Genomic DNA, 6266 nt, shown 5'->3' on the forward strand with positions numbered 1-6266 from the left:
TGGGATACTTTGGTTCTGGAGTGGAGGTGATGGAGGTAAAATATTTTCCCATTTGTCTTGCCAGAAAGCCAATAGATGAGGCGCAGCACAGCAGCAAGAAAGATTGAGGTATATATTGGGGCTTTGCTTGACACCACTCTACATTAAAGTTCATAGATTGTTTAGTCAAGATCATAGCTTGCATGTTATCATGTAGCAGGCATATAAGGGACACAAATTTCCATGGGCAACCAAATGTGAGGTGAGCAGTCCTTCTCATTTATAGAATCAGAGGTCAAAAAAGCACTTGTGTATTGGTTAATGCTGCCCACTGCATTTCTCTTGGTGTTCATGTGAAATGCTCTCCTTGTGCCACGACTCAGGCACTGGGAGGAGATGGTTGGGAAGGACCTTTATGATGATTTGCCCTGTGGTATGTAGCACAAAGACCCCTTTGCAGTGATTACAATCAGGTTTGTCTCCTTTCATGAAGATGACCATAACTGTGGTGTCTCTGAGGCAACCCAATACATCTTGTTCTTACCAGGCATGGATGACGATGTTGTGAATTTGTGAAATTCAAGAATAACATCATCTAGCTTCCAGAGGGCGGTACAGTGGCACAGCAATAGAGTTGCTGCCTTACGAGACCGAGGTTCCATCCTAACTATGGATGCTATCTGTACACTGTACAGAGTTTGCATGTCCTCTCCCTGTGACCACATGGGTTTTCTCCGGGTGCTCTGGTTTCCTCCCAATTTTAAAGATTTGTGGATTTGTCGGTTAATTGGCTTCTGTAAATTGTCCCCAGTGTGAAGTATAGAAATAGTGTATGGGTGATTGCCGGTCGGCATGGACTCGGTGGACCAAAGGGCCTATTTCTAAGCGGCAACTCTAAACTAAAAAACAAAACCTCTGTTGACATTTCTGGCAACAATTAACATATCAAAATCATTCTCAAGATATATGGTACCTCTAACACGAATATTCAATTATAGGTATACGCGATATTATGCCAGCAATTGCTGTTTTTAAAAACATATATAAAATGTGTCAGAAAATGTTTAAGATGAAACTTGAGAATAATCACAGCACTCCCTCTGAATTTAGTAACAAGAACCACCCATAAATACTTATAGACAATGAAATGCAATTATCCATAATTAGATAAAGTGATGTGTGTATTATTTCACATTACTTGTTATAGTATTACCTATAATGAACAAGATATATGCATTAATTATGTCCTTTGCTATACCGTGGCCTTTGGCAAATTTTTATTGAACAATATAACAGCTTATGGGAGAGGGCACAGCAAGAATTATTGACTATGCTATTTAAACAATTGATGCAATTCATATATGAAATAAAAGGCTCAAATGTATTCCCTTAAGAGGCTCTGTAGATAAGCACTACAAAACCAATTCTCACTGGCAATGTTAACCCATCAATCACTAGGTCAATTGGCTTCATAAAGTTTTTAAAACCAAATAATAAATTGACAACAAAAAGGAGTAAGCCGTTTGAACCTGTGCAGTTACTTCAATAGATCTTCACCCTAACCATAATCAGACCAACTTAACTAAAAAAATTCGACCTCAAATTTTATACATATTAAGCCACCATCACTCAAGTGAGGTTTTCCCAAATTCTCTTCTGAACAGCAAGGCTTTGATTTTAAAATTACATCCCTTTGGCCTAAACTCTAATGCTAGCAAAATGTTTCTCTTATCTGTGATTCCTTATCCTTAATTGAATTGGAGGCAATGTTCATATCATAAAAGAATTCAACCTGCAGTTTGATACGGAGAAACTGAAATCGGATGTATCGGTATTACTGTTGAGTAAAGGTAACCACAGAGACCATGAGGGAGGAGTTGGATATAGTTGATTAGAAGAGGATCCTAGCAGGAATGATGGTGGAGCAGTAATAGCAGGAGTTCCTGGGAGTAATTTGGAAGACACAGGATCTTTGCATCTCAAAGAGGGAGAAACATATTAAGAGGAGAATGAGGTGACTGTGGCTGACAAAGGAAGACAAAGACAGCAAAAAAGCAGGCATATAATATGGCAAAGATTAGCGGGAAGCGAGAAGATTGTGAAGCTTTTAAAAACCAACAGAAGGCAACTAAAAAGCAATATTGGAGAAAAAGATGAAATTTAGTTTAGTTTTAGTTTAGTTTAAACTCACAGCTTGGAAACAGGCCCTTCGGCCCATCGTCCACGGAGTAAATGGAGCACAACATAGGAGTCATACTCTTTGGTAGAAAGAATAAAAGCATAGACTATTATACATAGAACTGGTTGAATCTCTGATAAGGAATGGAACCGTAAAGGGACTGGTATCAATGGTAAAGATGAGGTGGTCGGGGCCCAGGAAGTTGAAAAAGTGTAGGAGAACATATAAATTGTCCCGGATGTAGGTAGGAAAGGATTGAACAAGGAGGGGACAAGATAGTCACGGTATCAGAATATGTTCAGAGGGGCAAGAACAGGCAGAAACAAAGCCTGCCGGGCGGTCCTTGAACATTGAACCTAGAGCAGGAACAGGCCTTTGGCTCATAATGTCCACACCAAACATGATGCCAGGTTCATCTAATCTCCTCTGTCTGCATATGATCCATATTCCTCCATTCCCTGCACATCCAGGCGCCCATCTAAAAGCTAAAGGCGAAGAGTGGGCTGAGAGGGAGGGGGGAGGAAGGAAAAGAGGAGGGGGAGGGGGGGAGGAGAAGAGGGTGCTGCACCAATACAGGAGTGGTTTGGGCCCAACTGGTCCACTTGGTCTAGTCTCCTTTAAATTTTGCCGATCTCACCCTTGAGCTATCTATGCCCTATAATCTTTGATATTTCCACCCTGAGTTATTGAGTGTCTACACTATCAATGCCTCTCATAATATGATATACTTCTATCAGGTCTCCTCTCAGCCTCTGAAGCTCCAGAGAAAACAATTACCTGTTTGTGAGTCTTGGGTAGGAAACAGAAACACAGCAGTTGGAGAACTATCAGGTTGGGGGGCAGTAGAAGGGATATTGCTGTAAGTGACAAGATCTGTGATGGTTTGGGAGACAGAATCCTTTTGTTCTTGAATAGGGTAATGATCAAAATGTCAGTATGGGATGTGTCCTCTACCTTGCTGAGGTTAGATGCAAGCTATTTGACACTATCTCATCCCTTGCTTACTATCACCAGTAGCAATATTTTTGCTACTGAACTGAATTCAAACCATAATTGTCACAGTGATAGAAAAACAGGCTTACATTTTAAACGCCTTAGGCATCGAACAATACAATGCCTTACACAGACAATAAATTACGTTATTAGGGAGACAAATGTGCCTGTCAACGTCTCGAGATGTTTTCATTTTAAATACGTCTCAATTGCATTGGTATATGGCACTATTATAGAGACTCACTTGTCAATGTCCTTAGTAAGGAACAGATTCATTTAATAAAGCAATCGAGTTGTTTTAAAACCTCCCTGTAATCCGTTATAAAGAGTTTTACGAAGGATGCAGATCTCCCTGAGTGACAGTGCATTGTCAAACCAAGAGCATTGTTGTGAAGATAGACACAAAATGCTGGAGTATCTCCAGTGGGACAGGAGGAATGGGTGATGTTTTGGGTCGACCCTTCTTCTGGCTGTTTATCCCTGCTCCTGTCCCACTGAATTGGAGGAACAGCATCTCACATTTCGCTTACGCAGCTTATACGCCAGCAGTATGAATATTGATTTCTCTGACTTCAAGTAACCTTCGCATCCTCCCTCTCCGTCCCTCCACCACCCTAGTCGTTATACTAGTTTCACTGACGTCCTGGTGAGTTTCATTGTCCATATAATTCGTTTTCACCTAGCCCACAGCTAACAATGGACCATTTCCTTGATCACCGTCACTTTTTTTGCATATCTTTCAATTCTCTGTTCTATATCTCTCTATCTCGCCGTCTTTCTCTCTCATTTCTTTCCTCTCACTCTGTCTGAAGGAGGGTCTCGACCTGAAACATTCTCCATTCACAGATACAAAATGCTGGATTAACTCAGCGGGGCAGACAGCATCTCTGGATAGGAATGGGTGACGTTTTGGGTCAACGTCCCTCCATTCCTTCTCTCCAGAGGTGAGTTACTCCAGCACTTTGTGTCTTATTTCCAGTCCACTGAATTCATTTCCACATACCTCGACTCCATCCTTTCCCCATCTCCTCCCCCCCCCACCCCACTGGTCCAATCCCTCCCCACCGATGGCCAAGTATATTTTATGCTTGGCTAAGCATTGTTGTGTTAGATGTGTGTGTTGTGGGTTAGTGAGCTGGCATTGAGCGCCAGCTGCTGGCGCAGTCCAACACAACCCATTGCAGACACTGCGGGGTCGGGGAGGGTAATGGCGGAGGAGGCCGCCACACGACGTCCTCGCCGCACCCGCACCCGCACCCGCTCAGCACAAAGGGAACCGTCCGGGGGGAAAAATCAAGGCTTTCCCTTTTTATTGTTACCCTCGAACTTTACCTCTATTCTTTGGAGAGAGAAAAAAAAACCCCAGCTGTAAACGTACAATAACAAAGCGAATAAGACCTGCCGCTGCAGCCTGTCCCGGATCGCCATGGCAACCGCTGGGCAGCGCCTGAGTTTTATAACCTTCTGTTTTGCCGCCCTTCTCCCCCCCCCCCCCCCCCATCCCCATTAATGTTGCAGACATGTGGACTGACGGGGGACGCCGCGCTGTGGTTGCAATGGTTTTGATATATATTTTTTAAATAATAATAATAAATCTATGAGTCTCCCGCTTGCGCATGCGCGGTGGGGGGGCCACGTCTGACCCGGGGTCCCCGGTGGTGATCACGTGAGGGGCAGCTGTCACTCACAGCCGGTCCCGGGCGACGCTTCTCGCTGCAGGTCTTTGCACTGGAGCCGCTCTGGAGGCTGGCGTTCGCGGGAGAGTATTTTCCACTGTCGGCGGGCTGATTCCATCATTTGCAGTCTGCATCCCACACAATGCACAAGTTGGATTGGTGGTGGTGGGGGGGGACGGGGGGGGGGGGGGACGATTGCTTGGCAGCGCGTCTGCCAGCATTAGCGTCCACTTCGCTACCGAGACGGCGCAGGCGAGTCAAGTTTCCCACGGTCCCTCGAGATATCCCCATCCTCTCTCCATCTGTCGTCGCTGCGTCCCGCGGCGCGGTAGCATTGAACTCCCTCACACAACCACGGATAAAGTCACGCCAGCCTTTCAGCCGAGTGCGTTTGCTGTACGATAACTATATATTTTTAAAATCTAAATCCCATAGGACATTAAACAAAAACTCACCAGCAGTATTTTGTGAAGTTGAGGGCGAAAAAGCAACGTCGATTGTTGGCTGTATTTCAGCTTCAGAATGTGCCTACTGTTTGGAAGTTTACGAATTCAAGGTGGTTTGTTTTGACGACGAAGAAGGCTTCGTTCAAGTCAAAATGAGATTTTTCAGCTATATACAGGTTATTCGGGATAGAAAACATTCCTTGCAGAAAGGCATTACTCTCAGAATGGCGAAGGATCAGTTCAACCAGTTTATTTTATCTTTGTGCAAGATGCACGAGGTACTGTGGCTCTCAGGGAATATCTAAATGCCATATGGAGTAATTCATGTGCATAAGTGATAGGAGCAGAATTAGGCCATTCGGCCCATTGGTCTCCGCCATTCAATTATGGCTGATCTATCATTCCCTCTCAATCTCATTCTCCTGCCTTCTCCCCATTACCCGACACCCCTACTAGTCAAAGTATGGATTGTTTGAGTTGATTGATTGAGTTCTAGTGTTCCATTCGCTCGCAAAACCTGGAATAAACTTGTTTAGACGAGCTACTTCATCCTACAGTGTATCCTCATCGATTGGGAAATTCGGGCAATCTTTTTTTCTGCAAAACAAAGTGGAAACTGATTGTTCATGCCACATCCATGTCATACAAATTAAATAAGATCAAGGATTTTTTAGTGAAATCTTAACCCAGGATCTTCTTGAAATTTGTCAAAGACAGACCTTATGAACAAAGGGCATGACAACATTCCACCACAGTTTTTATTCTGGAAATGTTCCCACGATACCCCATCCATGCTACACTAAAACAAGAAACTGATCATTTACATCATTGAGGTATGCCTCAGCAGAAACTATATTTGACCTGCAATTCACAAGATATCTATAAAACCCCTGAACATTTTTTTTTTCAATTTTCCCAAACATTTTAAGACCAATAATTCTTGGGACTCCTGGTACAATGTCAATTAAGTCTGAGCAACAAGGATCAACAGTG

The 6266-nt window shown here is 43.5% G+C and overlaps 1 protein-coding gene across 4 annotated transcripts in view; it reads right to left on the bottom strand.

Annotated features, from left to right (window-relative positions):
* The window catches only part of psd2 (pleckstrin and Sec7 domain containing 2), a 105671-nt gene extending 100706 nt beyond the window's left edge, over positions 1 to 4965 (bottom strand). Inside the window, exon 1 of one of the 4 annotated variants that reach the window (XM_078411504.1) lies at positions 4840 to 4965. The gene's annotated coding sequence lies outside the window, so the exon portion shown is untranslated. The remainder of the gene's footprint in view (positions 1 to 4839) is intronic. The other 3 variants (XM_078411508.1, XM_078411505.1, XM_078411507.1) reach the window with 3 other exon arrangements.
* Between the last annotated feature and the right edge of the window lie 1301 nt (positions 4966 to 6266).

The sequence above is a fragment of the Rhinoraja longicauda genome, chromosome 14 (assembly GCF_053455715.1).
Source record: "Rhinoraja longicauda isolate Sanriku21f chromosome 14, sRhiLon1.1, whole genome shotgun sequence".
In the NCBI taxonomy this organism is placed as follows: Eukaryota; Metazoa; Chordata; class Chondrichthyes; order Rajiformes; family Arhynchobatidae; genus Rhinoraja; species Rhinoraja longicauda.